This window comes from Tenrec ecaudatus, chromosome 12 (genome assembly GCF_050624435.1).
Source record: "Tenrec ecaudatus isolate mTenEca1 chromosome 12, mTenEca1.hap1, whole genome shotgun sequence".
NCBI lineage: Eukaryota > Metazoa > Chordata > Mammalia > Afrosoricida > Tenrecidae > Tenrec > Tenrec ecaudatus.
The window spans coordinates 123,670,787-123,684,886 of NC_134541.1; the positions used below are offsets into that span (position 1 = coordinate 123,670,787).

The following is a 14,100-nucleotide window of genomic DNA, read 5'->3' on the forward strand; positions in this document are numbered from 1 at the left end:
ATTTGTCTAGTCTTCCAGCTCCCAAATATTCCTTCTGTGTTGTGTTGTAGCCATTTGTGTGAGGCTGAGCCGTCTAGTGTAATAAAATCAGTGACACTCACCTATTACCTAAGAGAGAGCTTTACATCAAGAAGTCACTTGATACCAAGGAAAGGTCCCAGCCAGGCCAGCTCAAGTCCATGGGTCCGAAGCTAGCCAGAGCCCCCTTCCAGCCAGGCCAATGACGCAGAAGGTGAAGCGAGATGCAGGAAGATGACACCAGTGGGTGCAGAATCACATGGGTCCAAGGTCAGTGGAAACAGCAGGGTGCCCATACTTCTCAGGGTTGGGCAGCTCACCTGGGGTCCCCCCTGGAGGCAAACACAGGGTTCTTGCAAGGAGGAAGGCAGAAAAAGAGGAGTTCCTGGTTTCTCCCTTACAAGAAGGCCACACACTCCCCAGGTAGCATCATCAGGCTGTGACCTGATTGACAGAGGGATTTCACTTGCGGACAACTTCGAGTCAACATAAAATCTCACGGCCACATCATCTGTCTGAGTCTGGCTGGCACACACAGACCTATTTGTTCTCCCAGTGGAGGAAGCTCGAAGTCTGAATTCAGATGACTCGAGGGGAAGGTGTTCTCTGTCTGCTCTTGACAAAGGCCCTTTCCACATCTGTGGGCCTGACATTCCTTGGAGATATCTGTGGGTCTTGACATCAGTCGTCCCCTGGGTCTAGGAGGTCCCCAGCATAGCTCCTAGCATTTTTTTCTTAGTGGTAATAGGCCCCTCTCTTCTCTATTCACCTTTAAAATTTCCTTTCTCTCACAAGAGATTGACTTAAGAAACAACCCTGTAGATTGTATCCTGCCCTATGACGAGAAATGCCATGAATCCTTTCCCATTAGCCTCGTGGAGGTCACTATTCGCTGCTTGTAGGATAATTACATCATCACAAAATGGAGGGCAATTACATAATACCAAGAACTATGGCCCAGCCAGGTTGACATAATATTTGGGGGTGGGAAGGCGGGGGTGGGCACAGTTCAATCCAGAACATCATCTATTGAAGTTTTCACTTAAATGACTAAGTCTTTTGTGATTACTAATTATTCTCAACAATACCCTATTTAATGGATACAATATTGGTTACATTTTAGCTATCTCTGCCTACGTGGTTATCTGTTTCTTTGACTGTCACTTCTTCTGTGTTTCGAGTCCGTCCCTCTTGTTCCTGGTGTTGGTTTGCTGCTGGTAATGGTGAGTTGATGAGAGCCGGGGCAGCATTTGCTGCAGGAAGTATGGTGTAAATAGCTTCTATTCTGGTCGCGGGGGCGCCCTTTTCTTTTTGGATAGGCTCTGCCTCTTTGTACCAGGGACCCCATAATCATAGCTCCTGCAAGAGTGAAAGAGAGGCCACCTCCTAGTTTCCCCCCATGGTTCTCAGTCACGCTTGTTGGCCCTTGGCTGAGAGCTCACGCCTCCTCCTGTGGACTGTGCTCCCTCTGTGTTTGGGGCAGCCTGGGGCCTCCTGCACCAGCCCCATCAGGTCTTCCTAGCTTCTACTTGGGCCTGTGTTTTTGTTTTCCCACTAATCCAGTTCTGTCCTCCATCCAGCTCTCGAGATTTCCCAGTGCTTTCATCTGCTAATGACATCTGCCTTATGTTCCCAGTTTGTGAAAGCCCTAAAAGGGTATCTTTTCTATAGATGTGTGGATAGCAGAGGCTGGTTATGTGTACTTGCTCCTGCTCTTCTCCACTTGATTCCGTTTTAACATGACTTTTAGTTAGTGGCCATGACCTTGATCACATTCCTTGAGTTGTGCAACCATCTTGACCCTCCTTCTCTGAGTTGTCCCTCCCCCATTAGTATAAACTCATCGCCCCCTGAGGCTCCTCTCCAATCCCATGAGTTGCTGTTGTCAGTCCCAGTCTCTTTCATCTGGACACTCTTCAGTTACCATCCTCTGTCTTAAACACACACACACACACACACACACACACACAAGATGTGTAATAGTGGTGATGTTTGAGTAGACACACAGGCACAATGAGTGTGGGGGAGAAGTGGAGGGCCCTCGACAAGAGGGATTGATCCAGTGGCTGCGGCAATAGGCTCAACCCTCATTGTGAGGATTGCATAGGACCAGCAGTGTTTGGTTCTGTTGTCCATAGGGTCACTATGGGCGGGAACCAACTCGACAGTATCTAACAACAACTTTACCGTGGCTGCAAATATATCCACGAATATGGTCTACCACATTATGAAAACAGCTTAAATGTAACTAACCACCTTGAGGGAATGAATCACTGGGCCTGTGGGGAGTGGGGGCAGGATCATAGTTTGGGGAGACACCAAGGACAATGCTCTAAGTCCTCTTTGGCCAGTAGCAGCTAGGGTCTTAATAGCTCATGAGGGGCCAACTAAGATACAACTAATGGCCTTTCCCTGTTCAGAGGAACCCAGAGTGATGCGAGCCAAAGACACCAGGAAACAATTAGTCCAGTGGACATGGGTTTCCCCAGGAGAACTAATGGTGCCCAGCTACCACGCCCAACTCCCCTGAAAGGGGTCACATTGGAAGGTTCCAGACAGAATGGGAGAAAAACATGGGACGAAACTCGTTTTGAGTTTCCCATGCTTCCCTCATTGGATAGGGACTGGTGGAGCTAGCTCCCAACACTGGCCCCCATCACCCTCTTGGCTCCATTTTTAGCCAAGCAGTAAGCAGGGGTATAAGGGGAGCAATAACATGAGAGAGCAGTGTACAACTTAGACTAGCCAACCACTGGAGAGCTAAAGGGCAGCATTTACCCAAGGACAGAGTCTAGAAAGAGGAGGGAAGGAGGAGGATTGGAATCAGGAAGCACAGGGAGGGAGTGGCGTAAATGATGCTTCATTGTGAGGCTGGCAACCACTGAATAACCTGAAACAACGTGTATGGCTCATTGAATGTGAAACTGATGATTTGCTCTGTACACCTTCAACTAGTGCACCATCAGAAGTTAAAAAAAAACAACAACCCAAAAAACTACTGCATGGCCCCCAAACAATACTGAACTTTCTAATGAGAACTAACTCTAATGAGAGTTCGTTCAAACACGAACTCTGCTTCTTCCTAGCTTGGCAAGTCCCTTCCCCACCAAGCTTCAGCTTGCTCACCTGTCAAATGTGTATAGTGCAGTAAGACCTAGCTCATCAGATCATGACAAGGGGCCCTGGTAGGGTAGCGGGTTACTTGTGGGCTGCTAACCTCAAGGTCCGCAGTTTGAATCCACTAGCCTCTCTTCAGGAGAATAATGAGGCTTACTGCTCTCACAATAATTTGTAGCCTCGGAACCCCACTGGGACAGTGCTCCTCTGCCATGACAGGGCTGCTGTGAATCGGATAATCTCAATGCCAATGAGAGAGGTCAGTGAGAATATCAGTGTAAATACTCTGTGGCAAGTGTTAAGCACTGACCTGGCACCCAATAAATACTTCCCCCCAAAGAAAAGGGTATTTCCCTCCCTGTCTTATTCTGAGCAACTTTTTCTAATGTTCTCACTGTATTCGCGGTGGTGGTGGTGGGCAATCACACCTCACTCTTGGCTCATACTGTGCACATCCACCAAAAGCTCCACCTTCTGTCTCATGGACTTTTCTTGAGCCAGGCTTCTCTCCTCAAGCCGCCCCTTGTGCAGGCCCTTTACCTGGGCCGTGATGTTTCCCATCCAGCTGCACTTGACCCATCTCTAGCCTTTAGAAATGGATGCGAACCCAGATTCCATCACCCAGCCTGCTCCATGCGCATCCCCTGTGAACGTCATCTGCAGACTTAATAAATAGCTGTCAGGAACCCGAGCTGGCCATTGATAAAATTACGGCCTGCGAGAGGACCAAGGACAGAATCTCATGGTATGTCACCCTCCCAGGGAAAGTCATTTAGATGGCATGGCAAGATGATTAATTTGCCCAGTTCCTGTAATAACGTGTCCTTGTGGCTATTTACCATGGACCAGGCACCCAGGAAAACACTTTTCATAGATTGCTTTTATTTCTTATAACACAGATAAGTGTGTGTGTGTGTGTGTGTGTGTGTGTGTGTGTGTGTGTTACTTAGGACTTGGTTGTAATAAAGAAAGTCACCCTGGGTTTAACAGAAGGGGGATGATGCTACTCTCTCAGTGCTGTCGAGAGGGCTTGCTGCTTCACAGGACCCCAGAGATGGGTTGCATCAGGCATCACAAACAGAGGACCCCGTGCCTTAGCCTTGCATCTCTCTGCATCGGTGTCACCCATCCCGCTTGCCACAAATCAGTTTTCTCTGTTCTCAGTTCATCTGACAGAAAACAGTTTCTTCTAGCAGCTCCTGACTTCACCTCCCTGCTCTGAAAACAAAGCTCATTCCAGAACCTTTTAATGCAAATTCCCCAGGGTTATTGGCCAGGCTTGATGCAGGCATCTTCTCTGGGTTCTGCTGGTGGTGCTCAGGACGAGAACACATGATCCGAGCTTGGCTTCCAAGGAGCTCCATGTTGCAACTGTGAGGCTCATGGGACAGGGTGCTGTCTTGAGCCCAGCTGCCTGTTTTGCAGGTAAAAGGAGACTCAGGGCCATAGAGCTGTTAAGGCAGGATCCAGGACTTGCTCCTGATGGTGCTGATGGCCAGGGCTCATGCTGCTAACTCTCTGACCAGTGTTCTCCTTGAGGCTGGACCCCACAGCTCTAGAGGAGCTCAAGTGGTGATGTCGGTGGAGCTGCTGGCATCTCAGGCCAGGGAGCTCAAGGGCTGGTCTTGTCTTCAGGGTCTGCCTCAGGCCAGGTCTCTGGAGCCCAAGCACTGAGTTCTGAGTTTGGTTCCTTCACTGGCTGCGCACTGTGATCGGCACATACCTGGGCTCGGGCCTCCATAGACTCAACAGTGCAGTGGAGCAACCTGAGGTCAAAGAATACAAGGTTTTGGGTTCCACAGAGCCCTGGTGACGTAGTGGGCTGTGAGCCACACAGTCAGCAGTTTGAAACCAGCAGCCGCTCTGCAGGAGAAAGCTGAGGTTTTCTAGTCTTGTAAAGAGTCACAGTCTTGGAAACTCACAGGGGCAGTGGGAGGGTCGCAGTAAGTCGGCACGGACTTGATGGCAGTGAGAGCAGGAAGAAAGCCAGGGTCCAAGTCCAGCTCTGCCATTTTCTCGCTGGGAGCCTCTAGATAAGCCCCCACCTGCAGAGTGCCTCAGTGCTCTTCACTGTGAAGTGCGGCTAAAATCACTATTTTATCAGTCGCTGTGCGGATTCCATGAGGACCGAGGTGCTGGCGCAGCAGCCGGCACGGAGCGATGGATGGATTCTCGTCATAGCTGCAGTTCGGTCATGAGTCGTCACTGAGTGGATTCAAACTCACGGTGAGGCAAGGTGCAGCAGACTAGAACTGTAAAGACTGGGACCTTTCCAAAGCCACTTGCCTTCCCTGTCATCTGAGTTACTCTGGGAGGGTGGGAGGGGAAGTGGGGTGGGTTTGAGTCGCCCACCCTTCTCCTCGAGGGGCTTGCGTCACTCTGGAGCTCCAAAAGCAGCCTGTGAACCACAGGGACCGACACAAGGGCCGGGGAATGCTTTTTAACACTGCCAGCAGGGTAAGGGGCTGGGAGGGGCAGCCTGTCAAGGAAGAGCTGATGTTGGAGCTCGGAGAATGGAGGGTAGGACTGGGGTGCCGGCTGGCTGATGGGAACGGATGCATTCCATTGGAGCAGAGTCCACGTTGGGCACCAGTAGGGCCGAGGAGGCTGGTGATGCAGCGTAGAAGACCACTTGGCAAACATGACCGGCACCCCTGTGTGCCAGGCACTGCCCTTGGCACACAGGAGATTCAGCAGTAAGCCAGACAAATACAAACCCTCAGAGGGCTTAGGTCCAAGCAGCTGGTGTCAGAACATAGAGCAGCTGTCAGGAAGCAAATGCAGAAAATATAGCGGGTGTCAAGGAGGAAAATTGAAGCGGGAAGATGGATGGGCAGACGGGGCATGGAAAGGTGGGGGTTGGGGAGGAGGGTTACATAGCAGAGGCAGGCAAATGCCAGGAAGAGCTTGTCAGCCCAAGGAACCAGCAGAGCAGAGCCATGAGCTGGGAGGTGCTGGGACCTGTTCGAGGGACAGCAGGGAGGCTGGTGGGGGCGGGCATGGGCCTGTGGGTGGGGGCCTGGGTAGGACCAGATCATGTTGGGAGACCATATCCGAAGATAGAGGCTTTTCCGGCTTTTCCTTGGCGGGGGGGCGGGGGCGTGGTTGTGCACGCATGATTCAGTGACATTTCTTAGCTCCTCAGTTGGACCGTCATGCTCACTGCCCTTTTCCAAGTTGTCCTCCCCCACTGCACCTTCACCCCTACCAGCTGGCTTCCATTTACTCTCTGGAGTTGCTGTCCATTTGAGTCCATCTAAGAACCTAGTGAAAGCCAGCTCACTGCCGCTGAGTGGATTTCCACTCAGAGTGCCCCTGTAGGACAGGGTCGAACTGCCTCTGCAAGCTTGTGAGCCTGTAATGCTTTAGAGGAGCAGAAAGCCCCGCCTTTCTCCCACACAGCCGCTGGTGGTTTCAAACTGCTGACGTGCGGATAGCCGTCCAACTCGTAACCACTAGACCACAAGGGCTCTCGTTTGAGTCTGTATATAGCCTGTCAAAACTCGATCCGATGGGACAGAGTCGAACTGCCCCTCTAGGTTTCCAAGGCTGACACTGTATGGAAGCAGCGCGCCACGTCTTTCTTATGCCAAACTTTTGGTTAGCAGTCGAGCACATTAGCCACTGGTTCCTTCAAAGGGCACAGTGCTCGCGGCTAACAATCTTTGCGAATTCAATGAAACGAACGTTTGCTAACACAAACTTCAGGGCATACTCACGGCTTTAGGTTTAATTAAGATGTAAAGATTCTCTTGGGCAGGGCAACAGTTTCAGAGGTTCAGCCACCCTCAGTGGCTCCAGAAATTCTGGATTCCAAGAGAATCTGAGATTATCTTCTGCATTTGATCAGGATTCCTCCTTGAAATCGTGTAGGGTAGTTGGCTGGGCACTGTCCCATTCTGGGCTGATGGTGAAAGAGGCAGTTGATTGGATAGGTAATTCATCACACATTTAGCTTCCTCCTCCTCCTCTTCCTCCTCCTCTTTTTCTGCCACTCCGTGCAAATGGAGGGCAATGGCCGTACCTTGGAGGGTCCCTGTGAGCTTTTTTTAAGACCCCAGGCTCTATATGGTAAACTAGGGCATGGACCAGAAGCACCAAAAATGCTACTAGGCCAATGAATTGGGATGTCCCACTCCCACAAGGTTCTGACCCTGAACCTCCAAACCAGGTGCATTCTGAATAGAGGAAGGGTCTCCCTAAGTATATTTTAATGGAATCTCTCTGGCTGTGTGCAGAAACTAGATTGCGAGGCTAGGGAGATTTGAGAACCGGAAGGGGCTGCCACAGAATTCTCAGGAGAGAGATTGGTGGCCGGGGTCAAGGAGGTAGCCATGGAGATGCTGAGCAGGGACTGCATCCTGCATGTGGTGAAGGTAGAGCCAGGCGGACTTGTTGTTAGCTCCGATGTGGGTGGGAAAGCAAACCAGGACTCAGGAAGGACTTCAAAGCTGCTGTGTGAGCAGCCGGAAAGATGGATTTGCCTTTGCCTGAGACGGGAAAGAGCTAGGGAGCAGGTTGTAGGGGACCCATCAGGACTGCAATCTAAAGCTCGGCACGATCTGGAATGGGCAGCTGGTGTGTGGACTTGGAGTTCAGGGAAAATCCCAGTGATGCAGGGCCACTGGTTGTTTGCTTCTCCCGCTGGCGCGAGGGAGATGGGGGAGGCCAAGACCATGAGTCAGACAAGTAGTTCATGGCAACAACTTCCTTAAAACATTACTTTTAACTGCTAGCGAAGGCTAAAATCCTCTGCCAATTCCCACCCCTCTCTATACCCAGCCCTCTGCTGGGAGGAAGAGATTTGGCTGCATCCTTTCAGACTGCCTTCTCTGCGTGGACACACCCAAGGGTGTCAGGGGAAGGTCCGTGGTGTTGTACAGGGCGTGTGGGTGTTGGCACGAATGATGTCACATTGGATGCACTGGAATGCATATGCAGCCACTGTGGTGCACTTGCCCAGGCTCCTTCACCGGGTCCTGGAGATCCACAAGTTCAGTCTCTCTCTCGCTCACTGGCTGCGTCCATGAAATGGATGTTGCTAGTAGCCAGAGTCCGTTCCGACTCCTGGCGGTCCCCCGTGCACGGAGTCGGTTCCGTGGGTTTCAAAGGCACTGACCTTTTGGAAGGAGATCGGCAGGTGTGTGTGCTGAGCTGCTTCTGGGTGGTTGTGAACTGCCTGGCTGTGGTTAGGGGCTGAGCATTTAGCTATTTATGTCCCTGGGGAGCCCTGATGACATGGACAGGCCATTTCGCCGATCCCTACCTGAGTGGCATTCAGGTGGTTTCCAACAGGGCTTCCAACTGGTGTGTGATGGTTTGATACCCCTCCCTTTGCTCAGAATTTGCCACAAAACCGGGGCTTTTGTGTGCATGGATGTCAGGAGGGCATTAACCTGTGTGGTGCCAGGTTCTTCAGGGAAGGCCCAGAGAATGGGATACTGGACCACATAGTGTGTTCAGATTTTGTTTTGGAATCTCCGTTAAAGCAAGATGAATGCACAGGCACCACCCGGAGATCTGTAAGACTCCTGTAGGCATCTCTTTGAGCTCAAGGTTCTGATTCAGTCTATCTGGGGTCGAAAAGCAAGTTCTCAGGAGGGGCTCAAATCAGAAGGAACCCATTGGAAGTCCGAGTTTTTAACCCACCTCCTGTCCACTTCCCCCGTGAGCACCTGTGTGAGCCCTTCTCTAGGCCAGACTCTGGAGAGCCAAGTGACCGGCCGGGGGTCCATGGACATCATGGAGGCTTTGCTTCGTCTTGTTTGTGTGGGCTTGGCCACAGTACTTTCCAGCGTGGTTCCGTCCATGATAGCCGCTGCAACGGATTGTCTTAATCAGGGAGTCTTGTCCACCTGTGTGGCAGGGCCTGAGCACGGCTCAGACAGCAGACACTTTGAGTTGAGTCTTGCTGCCATTACATTCATGCTGACTCATAGCGACCCTATAGGACATAGAATGGCCCCTGTGTGTTTCTAACCCTGTAACTGTTTACACAAGTAGAAAGCCCCCTTCATCCCCCCACAGAGCCGCTGATGGTTTCGAACGGCTGACCTTGCAGCTCGCAGCCCAACGCATAACCACAAAGCCACCAGGGCCTTCTCCCAACCAGTCCCGTCGTTTCCTCCTGGAAACCAAGCAGTATGAGCGAGTCACCCCCTCTCCCGCAGTCTGCTCGCCTGGCGCCTTCCCTTTCTGTTCCCCGACCTCCTCGCCAGCTAGAAGTCGTCCCCTGTGCCAGAGACACCAGTCAAGTCTTTGGAAAAACAAGACTTGGCATCCAAGCGGACCAACGCCCTTGTCTGGCCCCTGCTCTCCGATGGCTGTTCCAGACTCTGCCTTCTGCTCCTGAACCGATCCCACCCCCGGCCGCCCCCTGTGACAAGCGGGCGATTGTCACCAGCCCCGCACCTGCTCTGATGGTGTGATCGCACCTCCTCTCCCAAAGGCAGCCGCCTGCTCGCCCAGCCCCCGTGGAGCTCAGCCACCTGCTGCAAGGGGGAGAGGAAGGCGGCGTCCCCAACAGAAACGCAATGCCATCTTTTCTCTGCATGAATTCCGGGAAGGGCTTCACTTTGAGGCATAAAGTGCCTCGGGGCCGAATTCAGGGCCACATGACAGGCTTAGACTTTATGCCACTGAAGTTAGAAGCATCATGTTGCCAACAGACATTGTATCAGTCACGAAGAGCTTTTGAGCAGATATTATATGCCAGGCAGGAGCTGAAGCCTTTATGTTCACTTGATGAATGCTTTCATCATCACCCACAAATTTTGTTATTTTACAGTGGAAAAAAAAGGGGAGAGTTCAGGTGACCTATTAAAGTGTACAGTTCAGTGGTTGTCGTAGATTCACCATGTTTGGCAGTCACCTCTACTATCTAATTCCAGAGCATTTCCACCACCCCAAAGGAAGCCCTGTACCCCTTCCAGGCACTCCCAGATTCCCCCTGCGCCCAGCCCCCCGAAGTCTTCTTCCCCTCTCTTTGGACTTGTCTGCTCAGCCCACGTCATATAAATGCAATCTGAGGTAGTTAGTTTATTGTGCCAACCTGGCCAGTAAACACATGTGGGGTTAATTGAAGGGCGGAGGAATAAATGGCTTGGTGAGCCTCGCCTTTCTAGTTCTTGGGTCTCTTGTTTGTAATGGTCGGACCAGGGTGCAGCTACCTTAGCAGGTCCCTGCTTCAACTTGCCAGGCTGACTTCCTGCAAGACATCCCAAGGAGAAGCCACGTGAACCTACTCCAATGCAGCCCTGTGGAGACCCCTGCCAGTGGTGAGATGTTTACACATTCACTGACTCAGCTTTCCTCCTGCAGTCGACATTGTTGTGTCTGTTTTGTGAGATGGAGGAGGACTTTGTGAATTGGTATTGGACATATGGGTTAATGGGTTAATGTTGAACTTGTGGGCTTGGGCAGCACTGAGTTGGGATGTTTTCTTGATGCGCACTTACCCTTTATATAAAACTCTCTCCTATACATGAGTTTTTGTGGATTTGTTTCTCTAAAGTTCCCAGACTAATACAGAATCCTCTCACATGTGCCCTGTGACTGGCTTCTCTCATTTAGCAGCATGTCATCAAGGGTCACCCAGTTGCCGCTTGTAGCGATGTGGCTTTCTTTTTCATCGCCAAGTAATACTCCACTGAGCGGACACACACAATCTCCTTTGTCCTTTCATCAGCTACGGATCTCTGGGTTGCTGATGGCATCCTGTTGACGAGTCGGGTCGCTCACCCCAAGATCAGCAGTTGGAGACCCCACCAGCCCCTCCAAAGGAGAAAGATGAGTCTTTCTACCCCTGTGGAGAGTTGCGGGCTCAGAAGCTCTCAGGAGCAGTTCTACACTGTTTCATAGGGTTGCTATGAGCCGGCATTGTCTGGATGGCAGTGAGTCTGTTTGGGGTTCTCCTTTTTGGCTCAGTCTGATGATGCTGCCCTGGCCTTACCCTCACAGCAGAAGACACCCAGACAAGTATCAGTCCCCAGTCTCAAAGCCAGGCTGGGCTTCTTCCCCATTCACCTGGTTCCTTGGCCCGTCTGGCTTCTGACTGACCCACCTGAGGCGCAGCTGCTGACTGGAGACCCAGGTGACAAAGACCTGATTGCACATACATCCACAGGCTCTAATTTTATAGCCCCAAAATTGGGGCCTGTGACCTGAAGAGTCAGATGGTCCTTGGGGGAATTTGGGGCTGTTGTGGAAAACTCTGACTGAGTGCAGCTTGTTCAGCTCAGAATGTATCTTTGCTGCATGGAGGGCCAATGGGCGAACATGTGCCAGCTTGGTCTTCCCAGGAAACAGACTCTGAGGTTTGTAGGGGCGAGGGGGACTGCTGGGGTCTCTTGGGAGCCACACCTGCCGGGGGCAAGGCAAGCCGAATAGGGCAGGGGAAGGGGACAGGCTGTGATGTCAGCACCCCACTGCCTCGGTGATTTCAGTGGCCTCACAGGGATCCCTAGGGGTGGCCACAAGCCTGGGGCTTTGTACCTCTGGTGCTGAGGGCAGGCATCCTGGGAAGGGCACAGCAGTGAGTGGGGCCATCAGCGCTCCCTGAGCCTGCCACTATAGCACAGCATCACCTTGTATCTAAGCCTGTGGCCGCAGTACCTCGAATGGGGCTCCCATAGAGAGGGCTCGGGGGACATGCTGCAGGAAGGCAGCTGAGGGACTCCCTGGCCTGGGGCATCATAGCTGTGTCTTAAGGCCCAGAGCTTCCAAGCTGTCCATCTACCTGCCAACCCATGATGCTCCGCTTGGGGCTGCCATGCTCCTCAGGGCAGCAAGTCTCGAGCCTCCTGCAGGCCAGCCCCTCCTCCAGCTTGCCCATCTCCATGAGTCACCCCATTGTCCCTCTAGTTACTCAAGCCAGAAACCCAGAGTCCCCTCTAAGCCTACTTCTCCTTGCCTGTTCTACCTTCCTGATGCCTCTGGGCACTGTCACAGCAGCCTCCACCCTGCTCCCCAACAACCTACTGGGCCCCCATCTCCACCCTCTCCCAGCCTTACTCTATGTGGCTGGACTCACCGTGTCAGCACACAGAGCTGCCCTCAGCCAGTGTCCCTGCCCTCTGCCTGCCTCAATGGCTTGGCCTGACTCATGGGCTAAGAACAAAATTCCACGCTGTGTCCCTGCTCGATGGCCTTTACGTGTCCCCTTTGCTCTCTGTCCTGATGTCTCCGCGGGGCCTCAGCCTGCGCCAAACCCTGGGCTATTGATCTGTAGACCTCTGCTCTGAAGCCTTGCCTGACCCCAGAGGCCTTGAAGGGGGGAGCTGACCTCGCTCTAGTGGTGGTAGGGGTGACTAAAACCGGCCTCCCTCCTGACAGTGGTCCGTGTCCTGCCTTGGCTCAGGAGGGCTGAGGGCTCATCGAGGGAGCATCCCTGGGGGGATGGAGCCAGCATGAACTTACCCCTTTGAGGTCCTCCAACTGCCTGTCCCGCCCCTGTGGCCAAAGTCACGTCAGAGTCCGGGGCTCCTGAGCCCCAGTGCACTGCCCTCAGCTTGGGGTTCGAGGCTTCGTCTCTGCCTGAGGTTTTCCAACCACCCAGTGTCACTAGTGGAAACAGGTTTGGCTCCTCAGCGGGCTTCAACCAGGCCTGGGGACCCACCCCTCTCCAGCCTAGCCCAGCCCTGCACAGGCTCTGAGCTGCCCCTCCCAGGCCTTCCCTGGCTTCCTCACCCCTCTAAAGCCTGCCTCTTCCCCAACACTTGCCCCAGGGCACTGCTCTTTGTCATCACACTGATTCTGATGCCCATGACTCTGTTTGAAAGGGAGCTGTCCCTGAGAGTGTCGGAGGTGGTGTCTCTGGGAAGCTGCCGGCCACGTCCTTCTCATGGGTGCCATCGTCTGTGCACCCCCATCTGTCTGCTCTAAGTTCCAGGAGGACGGAGATCTTGCCATTTTCCCCCACTGGCACCCTGGAAACTCATTGTATGTGGCAGGCATCATTCTGGCATGGTGATCACTATTAGTGAACAAGTCGACGTGGCTTTGGCACACTAGGGCCTGCAAACGTACTGGGGAGGAACAAGCCAGCAAACGAGGTGCTTTCAGAGGGCAGCAAGCGGTATGCACTGTCTTGGCGAGGATCCCTGGCATCGAGGGGGAGGGTTCCAGGGGAGACGGCAAGTGCAGTGATCTTGACAGAGGACCCGTCAGGAGGACTGTTAGTGGTAGTGGTGGCAGAGATGGGGTCCGACAGGGCGGTGAGCCACCTCTGTCTCTGGACCTCGATCCTGTGCCCGCTGGGTTGGAGAAGCTCCGGGTGTATTTGCTGCCAAGCTGGGAGAGACCCGGCCTGCAGGGAGGGTGGGTCCGGTCTGGCGGGAGATGCAGCAGGGAGCGTCATGCTCTCAGGAGGACAGCTCCTTGTCGCACAGTAGGTGGACGAAGGCAGACATGGGTGGAAAGAAATCCCCCTAGGTGCACACATCAGGTCCAGCGGCCTGTCCTGTGCCCTGGGAAGTCTGACAAGTGAAAATGCCCCTCGTTCATTCCACAAACAGCTGCAGCTTGGAATGGCCAAACTGGCCACTCTCTTCTTCCTCCTCCCTACTCAGAGGCTGTCTCCAACTCAGGTCCCTACTGCTCGGAGCCCCTGCTTCCATAGGTCCCCCCTGCTCGGGGTTCCTGATTCTGGGGTCCCTGACAGCCAGAGCCTCTGGCAAGGCTTGGACCCTCTCTCCTCAGCCTTTCCTGATGCACCCCCGAGAGAGATGATTTCACATCTGCCCCAAACCCTCCTGCGGTTTCCTGGACATCTCACCATGGCTTACAGGCTCCTTCCCACCCACCCACCCCCGTCCTTCAGCTCCGGCTGCACCAGCCCCTGTGTGCTTCTCCATCAGGCTAGATCTCGCTTCCCTCCTTGCCTTTGCACTTGCTGCTCCGCCACTTGGAAAAACTTTGCCCACCTAGCTAACCTCGTTCATTTCTTTCCAGTCTTGTCACCAGGGC

The 14,100-nt window shown here is 53.1% G+C and overlaps 1 protein-coding gene across 3 annotated transcripts in view; it reads left to right on the plus strand.

Moving 5' to 3' along the window:
• The window catches only part of KATNIP (katanin interacting protein), a 211,076-nt gene that overhangs the window by 36,278 nt on the left and 160,698 nt on the right, over positions 1–14,100 (plus strand). The window contains exon 3 of one of the 3 annotated variants that reach the window (XM_075564653.1): positions 10,334–10,412. The exons of the other annotated variants lie outside the window; for them this stretch is intronic. The gene's annotated coding sequence lies outside the window, so the exon portion shown is untranslated. The remainder of the gene's footprint in view (positions 1–10,333; positions 10,413–14,100) is intronic. 3 annotated transcript variants of the gene reach the window in all.